The sequence below is a fragment of the Coregonus clupeaformis genome, chromosome 10, assembly GCF_020615455.1.
Source record: "Coregonus clupeaformis isolate EN_2021a chromosome 10, ASM2061545v1, whole genome shotgun sequence".
NCBI lineage: Eukaryota > Metazoa > Chordata > Actinopteri > Salmoniformes > Salmonidae > Coregonus > Coregonus clupeaformis.
The window spans coordinates 56,911,365-56,932,331 of NC_059201.1; the positions used below are offsets into that span (position 1 = coordinate 56,911,365).

The 20,967-nt window shown below is 41.9% G+C and overlaps 1 long non-coding RNA gene across 2 annotated transcripts; it reads right to left on the reverse strand.

The window, feature by feature from the left end:
* Positions 1–583: 583 nt before the first annotated feature.
* LOC121576034 lies at positions 584–8,466 on the reverse strand. 2 transcript variants are annotated; one of them, XR_006002409.2, is made up of 5 exons: positions 8,330–8,466; positions 7,953–8,087; positions 7,085–7,231; positions 6,714–6,765; positions 584–781 (listed from the first exon to the last, which is right to left on the reverse strand). It is a non-coding gene; the product is annotated as an uncharacterized LOC121576034 (long non-coding RNA). The 2 variants fall into 2 exon arrangements; XR_006002410.2 differs by lacking the exon at positions 6,714–6,765.
* Between the last annotated feature and the right edge of the window lie 12,501 nt (positions 8,467–20,967).

Below are 20,967 nucleotides of genomic sequence, written 5' to 3' on the forward strand. Positions count from 1 at the left end.
GTACATTTTTTGGTCCGTAAATGAAACTGATATACTTTTTTATTCATCACTATTTTCTTTAACCAATTATGGTATTTAATGCAGGGTCGACAGACAAGTTCCTTACTTTTTCCCCCTTCCACTTTCCTCTTCCATTTTTGCGGTAATGCTGCAATTGGTTGTAATTTTGGGTAGAGCAGACATTTTCATATGTTTTTGTTAGCCGCATGTGCGACATAACTCCACCAGTACCTATAATATCATTTTAGAAGATTATACCTATTTTACATTTTTTCAAAAAATAATGTTTTTTTTTTATGAATTAGTATATTTGAGTTTAACCACAATATTTGTTGCATTATTTGTTCTGTCCTTACCGGAGGATTAAATTGAAATTGCAACCAACTTTTTATGGCTTGTTTTAAAAAAAGCGATATTTGGGAGATGATTTCCTTTTCAAATAACTGAAAGTGAGAGGTTGTAATCTGAATAAAGGGAAAAAGGCCATTCTTGAACATAGGGTGAGACATTATTACTAATTTGCTAGAGAACCAGTTGGATTTAAGTATAACTTTTGTATAACTGAAGCCTTTAGTGAGAGGTCTAATGCTTTAATATTTAATCATTTCTGAGGGTTCTTCTCTTTGTAGAGCCTGTCCACAGGTGGAGCAGATTAAGATCTGGACTGAGGTACTCTCAGTCCGCATCCCCCCTCTTCCTAGAATAATGGTTCGACAGTTGTGGAAAGGACAGAATATGTTCTTTGATGTCCTCTCTCACAGTGAGATGTATGCGGTGTGGCCTGCAAAACAGAATAAGTCATTACTAACAATAGGAGATAACGTTATGATCTAAAGACAAATGAATCAAAGAGCATATTGTGTTGGTAAAAAAGATGCAGGGGACAGGGACAACCCTTGTAACCCATTACCTGTCATTCATCTATTTATTCACTTATTTATTTATTGCGCACTCTAATTGATTATCACGCTGTATGAAAAATGGAAATTAGTAATGTTTTAGCCTACCTATTGCTATGCTTGCCTCTTCCATCTTCTAACAGAGACCTAACTTCAGTAGGTCTAACCTGAGCAGGTCTCAGTAGGTCTAACCTCAGTAGGTCTAACCTCAGTAGGTCTAACCTGAGCAGGTCTCAGTAGGTCTAACCTCAGTAGGTTTAACCTGAGCAGGATTCAGTAGATCTAACCTCACTAAGTCTAACTTGAGCAGGTCTCAGTAGGTCTAACCTCAGTAGGTCTAAGCTCAGTAGGTCTAAGTAGGTCTAACCTGAGTAGGTCTCAGTAGGTCTAACATCAGTAGGTCTAACCTCAGTAGGTCTAACCTCAATAGGTCTCAGTAGGTCTAACCTCAGCAGGTCTCAGTAGGTCTAACCTCAGCAGGTCTAACTTGGCAGGTCTCAGTAAGTCTAACCTCAGTAGGTCTAACCTCAGTAGGTCTAGCCTCAGTAGGTCTAGCCTCAGTAGGTCTCAGTAGGTCTAACCTCAGTAGGTCTCAGTATGTCTAACCTCAGTAGGTCTAACCTCAGAATGTCTCAGTAGGTCTAACCTCAGAATGTCTCAGTAGGTCTAAACTCAGTAGTGTTAACCTCAGTAGGTCTCAGTAGGTCTAACCTCAGTAGGTCTAACCTCAGTAGGTCTCAGTAGGTCTAACATCAGTAGGTCTAACCTCAGCAGGTCTCAGTAGGTCAAACCTCAGTAGGTCTAACCTCCGTAGGACTCAGTAGGTCTAACCTCAGTAGGTCTCAGTAGGTCTATCCTCAGTAGGTCTAACCTCAGCAGGTCTCGCCTCAGTAGGTCTAACCTCAGTAGGTCTCAGTATGTCTAACCTCAGTAGGTCTAACCTCAGTAGGTCTCAGCAGGTCTAACCTCAGTAGGTCTAACCTCACTAGGTCTAACCTCACTAGGTCTCAGTAGGTCTAACCTCAGCAGGTCTAACCTCAGCAGGTCTAACCTCAGCAGGTCTAACCTCAGCAGGTCTCAGTAGGTCTAACCTCAGTAGGTCAAACCTCAGCAGGTCTCAGTAGGTCTAACCTCAGTAGGTCTAACCTCAGTAGGACTCAGTAGGTCTAACGTCAGTAGGTCTCAGTAGGTCTAACCTCATTAGGTCCAACCTCATTAGGTCCAACCTCATTAGGTCTCAGCAGGTCTAACCTCAGCAGGTCTAACCTCAGTAGGTCTAGCCGCCGAAATTGTCGCAACCCCTATTACTAGCCTGTTCAACCTCTCTTTCGTAACGTCTGAGATCCCCAGAGATTGGAAAGCTGCAGCGGTCATCCCCCTCTTCAAAGGGGGTGACACTCTAGATCCAAACTGTTACAGACCCATATCCATCCTGCCCTGCCTTTCAAAAGTTTTTGAAAGCCAAGTCAACAAACAGATCACCGACCATTTCGAATCCCACCGTACCTTCTCCGCTATGCAATCCGGTTTCGAGCTGGTCATGGGTGCACTTCAGCCACGCTCAAGGTCCTAAACGATATTATAACCGCGATCGATAATAGACAGTACTGTGCAGCCGTTTTCATTGACCTGGCCAAGGCTTTCGACTCTGTCAACCACCGCATTCTTATTGGCAGACTAAATAGCCTTGGTTTCTCAAATGACTGCCTCGCCTGGTTCACCAACTACTTCTCAGATAGAGTTCAATGTGTCAAATCGGAGGGCCTGTTGTCTGGACCTATGGCAGTCTCTATGGGGGTGCCACAGGGTTCAATTCTTGGGCCGACTCTTTTCTCTGTGTATATCAATGACGTCGCTCTTGCTGCTGGTGACTCTCAGATCCACCTCTACGCAGACGACACCATTTTGTATACATCTGGCCCTTCATTGGACACTGTGTTAACAAACCTCCAAACGAGCTTCAATGCCATACAACACTCCTTCAGTAGCCTCCAACTGCTCTTAAACACTAGTAAAACTAAATGCATGCTCTTCAACCGAACGCTGCTTGCACCCGCCCACCCGACTAGAATCACTACTCTCTACGGGTCTGACCTAGAGTATGTGGACAACTACAAATATCTAGGTGTCTGGTTAGACTGTAAACTCTCCTTCCAGACTCACATTAAGAATCTCCAATCCAAAGTTAAATCTAGAATCGGTTTCCTATTTCGCAACAAAGCCTCCTTCACTCATGCTGCCAAACATGTCCTCGTAAAACTGACTATCCTACCGATCCTTGACTTCGGCGATGTCATTTACAAAATAGCCTCTAACACTCTACTCAGCAAATTGGATGTAGTCTATCACAGTGCCATCCGTTTTGTCTCCAAAGCCCCATATAATACCCACCACTGTGACCTGTACGCTCTTGTTGGCTGGTCCTCACTACATATTCGTCGCCAAACCCACTGGCTCCAGGCCATCTATAAATCACTGCTAGGCAAATCCCCGCCTTATCTTAGCTCATTGGTCACCATAGCAACACCCACCCGTAGTCTGCGCTCCAGCAGGTATATCTCACTGGTCATTCCCAAAGCCAACACCTCCTTTGGCCGCAATTCCTTCCAGTTCTCTGCTGCCAATGACTGGAACGAAATGCAAAAATCTCTGAAGCTGGAGACACTTATCTCCCTCACTAACTTTAAGCATCAGCTGTCAGAGCACCTTACCAATCACTGCACCTGTACACAGCCCATCTGAAACTACCTCATCCCTATATTGTTATTTATTTTGCTCATTTGTACCCCAGTATCTCTATTTGCACATCATCTCTTGCACATCTATCATTCCAGTGTTAATACTAATTGTAATTATTTTGCACTATAGCCTATTTATTGCCTTACCTCCATAACTTGCTACATTTGCACACACTGTATATATATGTATTTCTGTTGTATTTTTGACTTTGTTTTGTTTTACCCCATATGTAACTCTGTGTTGTTGTTTTTATCGCACTGCTTTGCTTTGTCTTGGCCAGGTCGCAGTTGTAAATGAGAACTTGTTCTCAACTGGTTTACCTGGTTAAATAAAGGTGAAATAAATAAATAAATAAAAGGTCTAACCTCTGCAGGTCTCAGTAGGTCTAACCTCATTAGGTCCAACCTCAGTAGGTCTCAGCAGGTCTAACCTCAGCAGGTCTAACCTCAGCAGGTCTAACCTCAGCAGGTCTAACCTCAGCAGGTCTAACCTCAGCAGGTCTCAGTAGGTCTAACCTCAGTAGGTCTAACCTCAGTAGGTCTCAGTAGGTCTAACCTCATTAGGTCCAACCTCATTAGGTCCAACCACATTAGGTCTCAGCAGGTCTAACCTCAGCAGGTCTCAGTAGGTCTAACCTCATTAGGTACAACCTCAGTAGGTCTCAGCAGGTCTAACCTCAGCAGGTCTAACCTCAGCAGGTCTAACCTCAGCAGCTCTCAGTAGGTCTAACCTCAGTAGGTCTAACCTCAGCAGGTCTCAGCAGGTCTAACCTCAGCAGGTCTAACCTCAGCAGGTCACAGTAGGTCTAACCTCATTAGGTCCAAACTCAGTAGGTCTCAGCAGGTCTAACCTCAGCAGGTCTAACCTTAGCAGGTCTCAGTAGGTCTAACCTCAGTAGGTCTAACCCCAGCAGGTCTCAGCAGGTCTAACCTCAGCAGGTCTAACCTCAGCAGGTCTAACCTCAGCAGGTCTCAGTAGTTCTAACCTCAGTAGTTGTAACCTCAGTAGGTCTAACCTCAGTAGGTCTAACCTCAGTAGGACTAGCCTCAGTAGGTCTAGCCTCAGTAGGTCTCAGTAGGTCTAACCTCAGTAGGTCTCAGTATGTCTAACCTCAGTAGGTCTAACCTCAGTAGGTCTCAGCAGGTCTAACCTCAGTAGGTCTAACCTCACTAGGTCTAACCTCACTAGGTCTCAGTAGGTCTAACCTCAGCAGGTCTAACCTCAGCAGGTCTAACCTCAGCAGGTCTAACCTCAGCAGGTCTCAGTAGGTCTAACCTCAGGTCTAATCTCAGTAGGTCTCAGTAGGTCTAACCTCAGTAGGTCTAACCTCAGCAGGTCTCACTCAGTAGGTCTAACCTCAGCAGGTCTCAGTAGGTCTAACCTCAGCAGGTCTCAGTAGGTCTAACCTCAGTAGGTCTCAGTATGTCTAACCTAAGTAGGTCTAACCTCAGTAGGTCTAGCCTCAGTGGGTCTAGCCTCAGCACGTCTCAGTATGTCTAACCTCAGTAGGTCTAAACTCAGTAGTGTTAACCTCAGTAGGTCTAACCTCAGTAGGTCTAACCTCAGTAGGTCTAACCCCAGTAGGTCTCAGTATGTCTAACCTCAGTAGGTCTAACCTCAGTAGTTGTAACCTCAGTAGGTCTAACCTCAGTAGGTCTCAGTAGGTCTAACCTCAGTAGTTCTAACCTCAGTAGTTGTAACCTCAGTAGGTCTAACCTCAGTAGGTCTAACCTCAGTAGGACTAGCCTCAGTAGGTCTAGCCTCAGTAGGTCTCAGTAGGTCTAACCTCAGTAGGTCTCAGTATGTCTAACCTCAGTAGGTCTAACCTCAGTAGGTCTCAGCAGGTCTAACCTCAGTAGGTCTAACCTCACTAGGTCTAACCTCAGTAGGTCTCAGTAGGTCTAACCTCAGCAGGTCTAACCTCAGCAGGTCTAACCTCAGCAGGTCTCAGTAGGTCTAACCTCAGGTCTAATCTCAGTAGGTCTCAGTAGGTCTAACCTCAGTAGGTCTAACCTCAGCAGGTATCACTCAATAGGTCTAACCTCAGCAGGTCTCACTCAGTAGGTCTAACCTCAGTAGGTCTCAGTATGTCTAACCTAAGTAGGTCTAACCTCAGTAGGTCTAGCCTCAGTGGGTCTAGCCTCAGCACGTCTCAGTATGTCTAACCTCAATAGGTCTAAACTCAGTAGTGTTAACCTCAGTAGGTCTAACCTCAGTAGGTCTAACTTCAGTAGGTCTAACCTCAGTAGGTCTAACCTCAGTAGGTCTCAGTAGGTCTAACCTCAGTAGGTCTAACCTCAGTAGGTCTCAATAGCTCTATCCTCAGTAGGTCTAACCTCAGCAGGTCTCACTCAGTAGGTCTCGCCTCAGTAGGTTTAGCCTCAGTAGGTCTAACCTCAGCACGTCTCAGTAGGTCTAACCTCAGTAGGTCTCAGTATGTCTAACCTCAGTAGGTCTAACCTCAGTAGGTCTCAGCAGGTCTAACCTCAGTAGGTCTAACCTCACTAGGTCTCAGTAGGTCTAACCTCAGCAGGTCTAACCTCAGCAGGTCTAACCTCAGCAGGTCTCAGTAGGTCTAACCTCAGGTCTAATCTCAGTAGGTCTCAGTAGGTCTAACCTCAGTAGGTCTAACCTCAGCAGGTCTCACTCAGTAGGTCTAACCTCAGCAGGTCTCAGTAGGTCTAACCTCAGTAGGTCTAACCTCAGTAGGTCTAACCTCAGCAGGTCTTACCTCAGCAGGTCTAACCTCAGCAGGTCTAACCTCAGCAGGTCTCAGTAGGTCTAACCTCAGGTCTAATCTCAGTAGGTCTCAGTAGGTCTAACCTCAGTAGGTCTAACCTCAGCAGGTCTCACTCAGTAGGTCTAACCTCAGCAGGTCTCAGTAGGTCTAACCTCAGTAGGTCTAACCTCAGTAGGTCTAACCTCAGTAGGTCTCAGTATGTCTAACCTAAGTAGGTCTAACCTCAGTAGGTCTAGCCTCAGTAGGTCTAGCCTCAGCACGTCTCAGTATGTCTAACCTCAGTAGGTCTAACCTCAGTAGGTCTAACCTCCCTGTTCTGCCTCTGTTCCCTTTACCTTGTCCTGACTCTGTGTGACGTCCAAGTATGCCTAACTTTTCCTGAATAACCTGTGCAAAAAACAATATTTGAACACAGTCATTATAAAAGGTTATTTGGACACAAATCCATTGACGAGGTGGCCAGGGCCCCATTGTGAACATATTTCTGCCCAGTGTGGATGCAGTCAGGCCACTGAAAGCACATAAATTAACTTAAATTAATCTGAATAGCAAGAAAATACAGAGGACCCAATGTAGACAGAAGAGCCACATCCAACTCACATGTAAGTATCATGTGTGGATGCAGGTATTGGGATCAGTGTGTGTTCTGATCAGCATATTCTGATTTAAGTAAGAAATGTAGACATAATACATAGCCTAATCATACCTGTAGACGGCTGTTTGTCAGTTGATATACTGGTATGAATGTCTTCTTGCAGACAGTCAGCCTCTGGCCTCCCTGTTGTAAGGTGTATTGAAAACTTTGTTTTCTTTTAGGCTGGTCCTAATGCTGCCTTTTTCACTTCACTTTGTGCTGGATTGTAAACACACACACACACAGGTTTGCAACAGTTCTCCAGGTTTGCAACATTGTATCATATCAGTCAGTCAGTGAGACATCTGATCCCTCTGACTCTCCCCACTGTCTCCCCCTTTTATTTATATAATCCTGTGTTGATTGACAGACACACACACACACACACACACACACACACACACACACACACACACACTGCAGGTTTGCAACATTGTATCATTACTGCCTGACCAGGACCTCAGTCCCTGTGTCTGTCAATCAACACACTACACCAAGAGCCTTGACAGTTTGATGATGTTCTCATCATGGCGCCATCCCATTTTTGACAGTCACAGAGACCAGGGTTCATGTACTTGTCAGGCACTAATATCTCATTAAGCTTCAAAACTAAACTGATGCCTGTATAATTCTCTACGCCCATCTTACTGAATATATGAAGTAGCTCTACATGTCCCTAACTAGCCTAGCATAAATAATATTATTATAATAATAACATCTATACAGGTCCATTAACCCATAACTAACAGTAACAATGATGATAGACAATCTGCTTGAATATCCTTGTCTAGCTTACACTACATGAGTAATGGTCAGACACTCCCTCTCTAGACCAGCGCAGCAGGGCTGCAACTTCTACTGGTGTATCATCTGCTTCAACGTTCAACGAGTGTACAATAATATGGCTATTCAGTCGTTTTGGATCTTATTTGGATCTCACCTGCTCCAAGTATGAGAGAATCCAAACTTGCTGCTTCTCGTATGGGACTGTGTAGAATCCGCTGAGAAGCTGCAATTTACACTCCTCCGTCAACTTTCCACAATCCCTTCAGCACTTATCGGTACACATTCTTCCCTAATGCAGGAAACAGTGTAACGTTACTGATAGCCATGAATCATCAGGTGGATAGATATATGCAAATTATATGTTTCTCCTGACTAATCTAGCAACCACTTTCTTAATGTATAGCCTATTAGCTGATATGTTTCGCTCTAGTTACATAAGCGAGCCAACACAGAACAACATAAAGTTGTTAGCTAGCTACGTTAGCTAGCAAGCTACTGTAGCTTGGCTTGATATATGGTTCTTCCATGTACCTCTTTTGGACAAGCTTTCCTAGTTTTTTCTTGCCCCTTACGATTAATATGTCTTCCGTCGCCTGTCCTTCCATTCCTTTAGTTTTTTTTCTTAGACATTTCAACGGTTTTCCTCAGCAGCAGAAAACGAAAGCGCGTGTCTGTCCATTCTTAATTGTGTACATAAAAGTTTTTTCCGCGTGAGCCTATTTTAATATCTAAAATACCATCTCATTAGCGCATGAAAGTCTCGCGAAACCATTTCATTTAATAGATACGATATGAAATAATGACGTTTGATTTCTATTTAATGTTTTTACATATAGGCTTTTTCTTCACAAGGGCTCGTTTATTGAATACATAAATAAAGTTGCACAATGACCACTTGTTGTCTATCAAATACATTATTACAGTTATTGGTTAGCTAGCTATCGATTTTTTTTGCCATATTAGCATAGACATGACATCAGTCAAAATACCTCAAAACAAGGCATGGTATCAAGAACAAGATAAAACTAGCTGAAACGAGCCATTTACGATTCCCAACATGGCAGTTTCTTGTCATTGTTGTTAGCTATGTGGGTCATTCTACAGATTCGGTGCCTTTTGTGATTGAGGAGGATGAAACAATGAACATTAAAATCTTAAGCTTTTTTTTATTTGATGTGACAAAGTAATGTGTGTACTTGATAGAAAATACCTTTTCCCATCTCAATGTAGAGTATTAAGTTATTATTCTGTATTATTTTCTCAAACAAGTCCCAATTTAATTCAACCCCGTCACAGTCATTTTGTTATTCAACTATTCATTTTTCCAATAAGCTTGAGATCAGCTTCTGGCATAATCTCACAGTTTAGATGTCCCTTGTAAATAATGGCATATTGTAATTAAAGAGAAAATCAAGAAAAACTGACCAGCACCATCCTTTCCAGTTTACGATGAAGAAATGTCTAATCTAACTCCACATTTTCGCAAGAAATGTGCAAGAATGCTGCGTAATTCCTGACAAAATTGAAATAGCCTTATTTACTCTGATTTAATACACACAATAAAAACACTATTGATGTTATATTTTGTGTATTTAATACAAAAATGTAAAAAAATAATCTCGTAACAGGGATGAATGCACCGCAACAGGGTTGAAAATCATGTAACAGGGTTGAGTGAAAAGCATCACGTGTCATATGTTTTATCTTTTGAGATCACTAACATGTTGCCATTTTTTAAACATTTTAAACATTTTTAAACCTACTGTCAACATAGCTTTTAAAATCTAAAGAATCTAGATGAAAGCTAGACAGAGTAAAACACATTAATGAACTAATAACAGTAACAATATTTCATTGATTTCATAAAAATATCCATCTGATAATGGCAGGAGTCTGTTTGAACATTGAGCAAACATCTTAACATTGATAACCTATATAGGTCACATGTTGCCATTTTTTAACATTTTAAACTACTGTCAACATAGCTTTTAAAGTTTAAACAATCAAGATGAAATCTAGACAGATTAAAACACATTAATAAACTAACAACAGTTACAACATTTCATTGATTTCATAGAAATATCCAGAGTAATGGCAGGAATGTCTGTGTTGTTTGAATGTTTGAACATTAAGCAAACATCTTAACATTAATAACCTATAGGTAAGCCTACAGTTTGTTCACCATTTTTACTGAGAGAGCCTAGCCCACACTTCCTTCTGTATTTCCATGTGCCTAGAAGTCACCGGTTTAGGGGGATCAATGTGTTCCAAGATGTCCTCAAATGGATACCACAGGATATCATCAAGAAGTGGCCAGAAGTACCTATTTGGTCCAGCACAGCACATGCATTTGACCTGCACATGGGATTCATCTGTGGCTAGAATTATTCCGGGATAGAAATCGTCATCATATTTGGCCACGCACCATTTCCCGCATATGTCTGGATTTGCCCAATCAACCTCCCTCTGTGACACGACTGATGTAACTTTAGGGGTAAATGTGAAATGTTGTGTATTGAAACACTGGCATTCCAGTTTCTTGTTGTGGACTGTGCACATACAGCTTACATCACGGTAGGCAATTTGCCTTGCAGCCACACAAACAACTTGGTGGATCCGCATTGTGGATGGAACTACTGGCAAATTGGCTGGCATACCTTGGACGGCTTTCTCGATGGAACCTTCCTTGGACCTTCCTCTCTATGTGTGTTTCCTTTCTGCTGCTGTTTTTTCCATTGTTGAATCTGAAATTGTAGGTCAAGGTCAAGTCAATGACCTGCTTACTCTTCAAGACTAAATATTGTATCCTTTTAATCACTATGTAGTAAAATGAACATGAACTTGCAGATAATACTCCTAAATATGTCAATGTATACAGGAGAGAGAACAAATTAATTGTCACTTTTTTTTAAGTTATTATTTTCAAAAATTACTCGTACTTTTAGTTGATACTGTAAAACCGTAAACAACAAACATTCAACAAGAAAATATGATTGGTATTAAGCAATATACATTAAATATTGCTAAGATTTAACAGCTATACAACCCTGTAACAGCCATTCAACCCCGTAACATTGAAAAATGTGATGGGGTTGAATGTGACAGGGTTGAAGATTTTGTGCTAATCTGTTGCTAATTCGGGATGCTAGCAGCTAGCAGTGTGCCACATGGCCTTATTCAACAAAATACATTGTTATACTTCATAGCTATAAAAACAATTATTGGTAAAATCTTAACTATGAATTCCCCCCAACAGAGTTGAATACCTGAGATTGACAAAGCCCATATGTGCTTAAAAAACATGAAATATTTATAAAAAGTGAGAGAGCAGCTTACCACTTGTCACACCAGGCTTCTCTGAAGACTTGTATGATGTCACTTCCTCATAAATGATGTCCACAGGATCAAACCATTATTTAATTGTGAGTGGGGGTATTGTTGCGTTACGGGGTTGAAAGAAATACAAGGACAGGGGTAAAAGCCTGAATTTCTCAGAAAATAAAATGTCTTATGCTGAGAAAATGGATTATGCATAATAAGGGGGCATATACAATTAATTTAACAAAAAAAAAGCATTATTATTTAACACTGTGTACTCAAAATGAGTCACGCCATTTGCATGATGGTCAATAGGGACAGGCGAAATTCTTAATACTCCTAAGAAAAGCAAACATATAAGTATTGAAATTCATCTCTGTTTAAAATCATATTCTCTACTCCATATTAAAAACATGTAAAACTTTGAAATGTTGTAATTTAAGTGTAGTTTGATAAATGTTCTGACAAGTTATAACACTAGTACATCTTGGGACACTGACAATACTGAAATGTCACCGAATCTGTAGAATGACCCATCTGGCCATCCAGAATCACAACACATGGACTTCTGCCCCATTGAAGAATGAGCATCGTTTTTGTGATGTTCTCAGCTAACCCGTCTCTGGTGGTCAATTGATTTATTTTAAGAAATGACATTGATTGGTGGATATAGAGTCTAAGATATTTGATAGGCTGATGCGGAATTTGTTACAGTAAATAATCGCTGGTGAGGTTAGCATAGGACTAACGTGTGCCAGGTTATCTGATGGGACCAGCTACAATGGAGTGTTCTATCGTGTTCAAGTAAATCAATGAGTTTAATTGGCTGATGCGCATTTTGAGACGGGGAAACAGTTTAAAGTTACACATTTTCTAATGTTCTCAAGTATGGCCCCACAGTCTGGCTTTAAGGTTTAGGTTATCTAGTTTCTAGAAGAAAGAAAAACAAACAATCAATGTCCAAGGTCCATACATTTATCTCCATTGTGTCTTTCTATACAATAAAGTGGGACATTAATTAATTCTGCAAATGTAATGTATTCCTACCCAAAGTTCTAGGCCTTTTTAGACTAGATACATACATTTTCAATCAGTGTTGAATATGGAAATGTACAGAGGTCCTGTCTAATCATTATTTGACAGAGATTGAGGGGTACTTTCTAATGGGTTGCTGGTGTTAATTTACAACCAGAGTTAACAACACTATTGATTGATGATTGATGGTGTTTGTTGTCATTCTAGAAAACTGACCTTGTGGTGACTCAATAGTTAGTACGTAATTGAAAATAATTTTAGGGGCGACAACAGTGAAATCAGACTAAGGCTGCGTTTAGACAGGCAGCCCAATTCTGATCTTTTTTGCACTAATTGGACTTTTGACCAATCACATCAGATCTTTTCACATCAGATCTTTTTCAGAACTGATCTGATTATTCAAAAGACCAATTACTGAAAAAAAGATCAGAATCGTGCTGCCTGTCTAAACGCAACCAAAGAGACTGTGGTATGTGGTTATCTATCTCCATTCCCCGCAGACTGAGCAGATACAGACCAGAGACTGCTTGATTACTCAGTTGGGACTTGCGTGTGTGTGTGCGTGCGTGTATGCGGGTGTGTGTGTATGTTTGTGTGTGCCTTCCTACGCATAATTGTGTGTGTGTGTATGTGTGCGTGCATGCATGCTTGTGTGTGTGTAAGTGTGCATGTGTGGTCTGGTAGGGTCTCGGGAACATCAATAGCTCTTATCCTGCGTCTCCTAAGAACATATTTTATCACCCAACCCCAGACAGACACAGCATTCAGGAGAAAGTCAGCACAAACAGACCCTGTGGTTTGGGACAAACGTTTGAATAAGATCTTGCTGTATTGGGTTAAATGTTAAGGGCCCGTATTCACTCAGAGTCTCAGGAGCACCAAAGTTATAAGACTGTTTCTCAGTAATCAACATGTCTATGACTTTGATAGCTGGCACTGGTGTGGCTCGCTACTTTGTAACATTTTGCCAAAGCGATAACATCGTAGGCAGCTAGAGCTGTTAGCTGCAGAACTTGTTGAACTAATCATGGCAGAGCAACAACTGTCTTGAAAACGAATTAATTAGCTAGAATTTCACTACACTAGACAGCTAGCTTGAAGAGGTAGTATTTATTCAGCATTAGGTGTGAACTGGTGCTGTTAGCATCCCTTTTGGATTGGAGACTGGCTCAGCTTGCAAGCAAAGCTAGCAGTTATAGTGAACAAATTGTCGTGCAGATTTCAAATTTCATAAATACTGGTCCTACAACCATAGGCGGCACGTCCAATAGGCTAGGCTTCCCCTAAAGTTAATTGAACTGAACTTGCCAACATTACATAATCACTCCTGAGTTCTTAGCTTCTTAAAACAAATAGCTGTGGATTGTTTTAAATCACAAGGCAGCATTTCAGAAATAGGTGATTTGCAGCTGTCAGTGAAAAGCATCTAAAATAGGCCCTAGGCCTATCGGAATATTTCAAAATACAATCGCTGGAAAAACACAAAAGAGAGGAGACATCAAAACTCTCAATTCCCAACAGGCTATTGAGCAAACAGTAACCTATACACTGACTTCGGAAAGTATTCAGACCCATTTACTTTTTCCACATTTTGTTACGTTACAGCCTTATTCTAAAATGGATTAAATAAATAAAACATCCTCAGCAATCTACACACAATGCCCCATAATGAAAAACCGAAAACAGGTTTGTATAAATATTTGCACATTTATTAAAAATTAAAAACAGAAAGACCTTATTTACATAAGTATCCAGACCCTTTGCTATGAGACTCAAAATTGAGCTCAGGTGCATCCTGTTTCCATTGATCATCCTTGAGATGTTTCTACAACTTGATTGGTGTGCACCTGTGGTAAATTCAATTGATTGGACATGTTTTGGAAAGGCACACACCTGCCTATATAAGGTCCCACAGTTGACAGTGCATGTCAGAGCAAAAACCAAGCCATGAGGTCAAAGAAATTGTCCGTAGAGCTCAGAGACAGGATCGTGTCGAGGCACAGATCTTGGGAAGGGTACCAAAACATTTCTGCAGCATTGAAGGTCCCCAAGAACACAGTGGCCTCCATCATTCTTAAATGGAAGAAGTTTGGAACCACCAAGACTCTTCCTAGAGCTGGCCGCCCTGCCAAACTGAGCAATCGGGGGAGAAGGGCCTTGGTCAGGGAGGTAACCAAGAACCCGATGGTCACTCTGACAGAGCTCCAGAGTTCCTATAGGTTATATGCTACAGCTCCCCCCTGATTACCGTATTAACCCCTCGTTCCATGTGTCTCTCCTCAGGCCGGTGGTGGCAGGTCCGCTCCAGCAGTCTGAGGTGCGGGAGGTTCCTCCGCCCACTCTGGACATCGAGGGGGTCCCGGCGTATACTGTACTAGCCATCATGGACTCAAGGCGTCGGGCGAGGGGCCTTCAGTACCTCGTGGAGTGGAGGTAGGGTCCGGAGGAGAGATGCTGGGTGCCGGTGGAGGACATCCTGGACCCTTCTTTACTGCAGGAATTTCACCGTCTCTACCCGGATCATCCTGCGCCTTGTCCTCCGGGTCGTCTCCGAGGCCGGTGTTGGCGCGCTGCTGGAGCCGCGCGTCAAGTGGGGGGGTACTGTCACGGCTTACGCCGAAGTTGGTGCCTCTCCTTGTTCGGGCGGCGTTCGGCGGTCGTCGTCACCGGCTTTCTAGCTGCCACCGATCTACGTTTCTTTTTCCATTTGTTTTGTCTTGATTGTACACACCTGGTTCCCATTACATTATATTATTTCCCTATTTAACCCTCTGGTTCCCACATGGTTTTGTGCGTGTTTGTTCTTTGTTTTGTGTCTAAGACTTATTTGAGCTGGTGTGTTTTCCCTGCGTGGAAATTTGTGTTGTTTATTTTTCGAGTAAAGTACGTCGTTTACTCAGTTCTGTGTCCTGCGCCTGACTCCGTCCTACCGCTGCACATTGACACTTGACAGCTATTGTCTGCAGTCATGGAGAGTAAAGTGTTGTAGAATTGCATGAAATGTGTTTAGAAAATGCCAACATTTTCTCTGATATTTCTCGGTTCCTCCTTAAAAATGGCCCCCTAGCTGAGATGTGTGCAAAGAAAGGAGAAGAAAGGCATAACGTTCTTTTTTGCAAACAGTGAGTCAGTTATTATTATATTATATTATTAGCCTAATTTACGATTATTCAATCTACTCATCACATTAGGAATTGTAATATATAGTTACTTACTATATAGTTTGCGAATTGTCATTTGTTTGTCAACGATCTACACAAAATACTATGCAATGTCAAAGTGTAAGAAAAATTCGAACATTTGAAAAAATATATATACAGTGAGGGAAAAAAGTATTTGATCCCCTGCTGATTTTGTACGTTTGCCCACTGACAAAGAAATGATCAGTCTATAATTTTAATGGTAGGTTTATTTGAAAAGTGAGAGACAGAATAACAACCAAAAAATCCAGAAAAACGCATGTCAATAATGTTATAAATTGATTTGCATTTTAATGAGGGAAATATGTATTTGACCCCTCTGCAAAACATGACTTAGTACTTGGTGGCAAAACCCTTGTTGGCAATCACAGAGGTCAGACGTTTCTTGTAGTTGGCCACCAGGTTTGCACTCATCAGGGATGTAGCTCAGTTGGTAGAGCATGGCATTTGCAACGCCAGGGTTGTGGGTTCGATTCCCACGGGGGGCCAGTATAAAAAAATAAAAAATAAAAAAATAAATATGTATGCACTCACTAACTGTAAGTCGCTCTGTATAAGAGCGTCTGCTAAATGACGTAAATGTAAATCTCAGGAGGGATTTTGTCCCACTCCTCTTTGCAGATCTTCTCCAAGTCATTAAGGTTTCGAGCCTGACGTTTGGCAACTCGAACCTTCAGTTCCCTCCACAGATTTTCTATGGGATTAAGGTCTGGAGACTGGCTAGGCCACTCCAGGACCTTAATGTGCTTCTTCTTGAGCCACTCCTTTGTTGTCTTGGCCGTGTGTTTTGGGTCATTGTCATGCTGGAATACCCATCCACGACCCATGTTCAATGCCCTGGCTGAGGGAAGGAGGTTCTCACCCAAGATTTGACGTTCCATGGCCCCGTCCATCGTCCCTTTGATGTGGTGAAGTTGTCCTGTCCCCTTAGCAGAAAAACACCCCCAAATGTTTCCACCTCCATGTTTGACGGTGGGGATGGTGTTCTTGGGCTCATAGGCAGCATTCCTCCTCCTCCAAACACGGCGAGTTGAGTTGATGCCAAAGAGCTCCATTTTGGTCTCATCTGACCACAACACTTTCCCCCAGTTCTCCTCTGAATCATTCAGATGTTCATTGGCAAACTTCAGACGGGCATGTATATGTGCTTTCTTGAGCAGGGGGACCTTGCGGGCGCTGCAGGATTTCAGTCCTTCACGGCGTAGTGTGTTATCAATTGTTTTCTTGGTGACTATGGTTCCAGCTTCCATGAGATCATTGACAATATCCTCCCATGTAGTTCTGGGCTGATTCCTCACCGTTCTCATGATCATTGCAACTCCACGAGGTGAGATCTTGCATGGAGCCCCAGGCAGAGGGAGATTGACAGTTATTTTGTGTTTCTTCCATTTGCGAATAATCGCACCAACTGTTGTCACCTTCTCACCAAGCAGCTTGGTGATGGTCTTGTAGCCCATTCCAGCCTTGTGTAGGTCTACAATCTTGTCCCTGACATCCTTGGAGAGCTCTTTGGTCTTGGCCATGGTGGAGAGTTTGGAATCCCTTTAAGAGTGTGCTCCTAATCTCAGCTCGTTACCTGTATAAAAGACACCTGGGAGCCAGAAATCTTTCTGATTGAGAGGGGGTCAAATACTTATATCCCTCATTAAAATGCAAATCAATTTATAACATTTTTGACATGCGTTTTTCTGGATTTTATTGTTGTTATTCTGTCTCTCACTGTTCAAATAAACCTACCATTAAAATGATAGACTGTTCATTTCTTTGTCAGTGGGCAAACGTACAAAATCAGGGTATTAAATACTTTTTTTCCTCACTGTATATGACAAATAAAACAACACTGATATATCTTAATTAGATAAGTACTCAACCCCCTGATTCAATACATGTTAGAATCACCTTTGGCAGCGATTACAGCTGTGAGTCTTTCTGTGTAAATCTCTAAGAGCATTCCACACCTGGGTTGTGCAACATTTGCCCATTATTCTTTAGAATATTATTCAAGCTGTCAAATTGGTTGTTGATCATTGCTAGACAACCATTTTCAGGTCTTGCCATAGATTTTCAGTCAGATTTAAGTCAAAACTGTAACTCGGCCACTCAGGAACACTCACCGTCTTCTTGGTAAGCAACTCCAGTGTAGATTTGGCCTTCTGTTTTAGTTATTGTCCTGCTGAAAGGTGAATTCATCTCCTAGTGTCTGGTGGAAAGTAGACTGAACCAGGTTTTCCTCAAGTTTTTTGCCTGTGCTTAGCTCCATTCCGTTTCATTTTTATTCTGATAAACTCCCCAGTCTTAACGATTACAAGCATACCCATAACATTTCATTTGAGAAGCACTCGCACTCCCCCTACTGTATTACCTCACTCTGCATCTCCCCATTCACCGAACCTTCTTCCAGCCAGGACAATGGCAACATTTTACATTACATTTTAGTCATTTAGCAGACGCTCTTATCCAGAGCGACTTACAGTTAGTGAATACATCTTTTTTTTTTATACTGGCCCCCCGTGGGAATCAAACCCACAACCCTGGCGTTGCAAACGCCATGCTCTATCAATTGAGCTACATCCCTGCCGGCCATTCCCTCCCCTACCCTGGACGACGCTGGGCCAATTGTGCGCCGCCCATGAGTCTCCCGGTCGCGGCCGGCTGCGACAGAGCCTGGATTCGAACCAGGATCTCTAGTGGCACAGTTAGCACTGCGATGCAGTGCCTTAGATAGAGACAAAACCAGATATACACAAAGCAAATGTTTTTCTTCATATCTATTAGCTAGCTATATGTGAATCGTAATAATGTAGCTAACCAGATAGTATAACAGGCAAAAATGACCTAAAACCAATGAGTGTTTCTCAAAATGCATACTACCGTGCTCTGAGCACGCAAATTGGAGCACGGGAGGGTCAGAGCATGAGTCCAAATCAAAGTCTGTGAAACGGAGCATGGAGAGCACTTCTCGAATGCGTTCTCCATTTGTACATTGAAGCATGGATTGATGTAAGCTTCAACGGAAAGTATGCAAAGAAATATGACGCAACCACGTAAAAAATGATGCAACATTTCTTGAAATCAATGGCAGCCATTATTTGAGCTGAAGCGAGAGAAAATACACTCTGACTTTGGAATGAAATGTTGCCTATTCACATCTCATATGTTGCCTGACTACAATATTTTATCTTGATATGTTAATAAATACATGCTGTGTTAATTGTGGCATGCTTACCTGCCTACGTACCGTAGATCGCAAGTCCATAATAAGTCAATAGGGCTAACTGGCTAGCTAGTAGTACTGTTAGCTAGCCAGATAGCCACAAAGAATTGACATCTATCTTGCATGTTAGTTTTACGTCATTTTTAACTGTTAAACTATCTGGTTAGCTACATTATTACGATTCACAAATAGCTAGCTGATAGTTATGAAGTAAAATGGTTGCTTTGTGTATATTCTGTTTCGTCTATTGCCATTGTTGTCCTGGCTGGAAGACGGTTCAGTGAATGGTAAGTCCATAGTAAGTCAATAGGGCTAACTGGCTAGCTAGCTAGGCATGAGAAATTGGTAGCTACCCATGAAAAATGTACATCTACCTTGCATAACATTAGTTTTAGGTCATTTTTGCCTATTTAACTAGCTGGCTAGCTAGATTATTGCAATTCACATACCTAGCTGATAATTATGAAGTAAAACGTTTGCTTTGTGTACATCTTGTTTTATCTATTGTTACCATTGTCCTGGCTGGAAGAAGGTTCAGTGAATGGGGAGGTGAAGCGTAAGGTAATACAGGATGGGGAGTGCGAGTGCTTCTCAAATGTATTGTTTTATGCATTATCCACACTCTTGTCATCACAAGAACATACTCAAGAGAACGTGGTCGGAGAATGCACTCGGAGTGTGGCGCACGGTAGTATGCATATTGAGAAACACCCAATGTTATCCAAGATAGCAGCTAGCCAGTTAGCTCTATTGACTTATTATGGGCTTACGACCTACGCACACTACAGTGGGTACTGTAGGCAGATAACCAGGCCAAAATTAACACAGCATGTATTTATTAACGTATCAAGATAAAATATTGTAGTCAGGTAACATATGAGATGTGAATAGGCAACATTTCAGTCCGAAGTCAGAGTGTATTTTCTCTCGCTTCAGCGAAACATTTAAAAATGTTTAGCATAATTTTTTACGTGGTTGCATCATATTTCTTTGCAGACTTTCTGTTGAAGCTCGCATCGATGCATGCTTCAATGTACAAACGGAGTACGCATTCGAGAAGTGCCCTCCGTCCTCCAATTTGCGTGCTCGGAGCACAGTAGTATGCATTTTGAGAAAACACCCACTGTAACTTTTATTTTTTTAAGTCACCAGTAGTGACTGGGTGTATTGATACACCATCCAAAGTGTAATTATTAACTTCACCATGTTCAAAGGGATATTCAATGTCTGCTTGTTTATATTTACTCATCTACCAATAGTTTTTTTTACCCCTATACCAATAGGTGCCCTTCTTTATAATATAATATGCCATTTAGCAGACGCTTTTATCCAAAGCGATTTACAGTCACGTGTGCATACATTTTTACGTATGGGTGGTCCCAGGGATCAAACCCACTACCCTGGCGTTACAAGCGCCATGCTCTACCAATTGAGCTACAGAGGACCACAAGGCTTTGCAAGGCTTTGGAAAACCTCCCTGGTCTTTGTGGTTGAATCTGTGTTTGAAATTCACTGCTCGACTGAGGGACATTAAAGATAATTGTTTGTGTGGTGTACAGAGATGAGGTAGTCATTCGAAAATCATGTTAAACACAATTATTGCACACCGAGTGAGTCCATTACGTGACTTGTTAAGCACATTTTTACTCCTGAACTTATTTAGGCTTGCCATAACATGACTTTACATTTTTTATTAATTAGTAAAAATTTTGAAAAACATAATTCCAATTTGACATTATGGGGTATTGTGTGTAGGCCACTGACAAAAAATCTCAATTTAATAATTGTTTAATTCAGGCTGTAACAAAACAAAATGTGGAAAAAGTCAAGGGGTGTTGTCACGACTTCCTCCGAAGCTGCCTCCCCTCCTTGTTCGAGCAGGCTTCGGCATTCGTCGTCACCGGCCTTCTAGCCACTGCCGCTCCATATCTCATCATTCAATTTGTCTTGTCTTGTCAATTACACACACCTGGTTCATATTCCCCTCATTAGTACATGTATACGTGTTCCCTCTGCCCCCTTGTCCTTGTGGGTGATTGTTTCATGTGAGATGAGTGTAGCTCGGTGGAGCTACCTGTAATTTGTATTGCCGGGGTATATTTTCCCCATGTGCCTGTATTTGTTCCAGTGCGCCTGTTTTGCGCACTGGACTGTTGACTATCCAGCGTAACTGTGTACTACGGAATAAACTCTGTATTCTGTGATTTACCCTCCTGCGCCTGACTCCTTCAAATCACACTCTCACAGGTGTGAATACTTTCTGAAGGCACTGTATCATAAAGGTGATTATTTTTGTGTGAATTTAACTTGAAACTCACACACCGTCTATGCCTACAAACACTAAACACCTTAGGAAGGAAGCGTCAGAATTAGCTACAGAATTTTAGTTTTGGTATGATTAA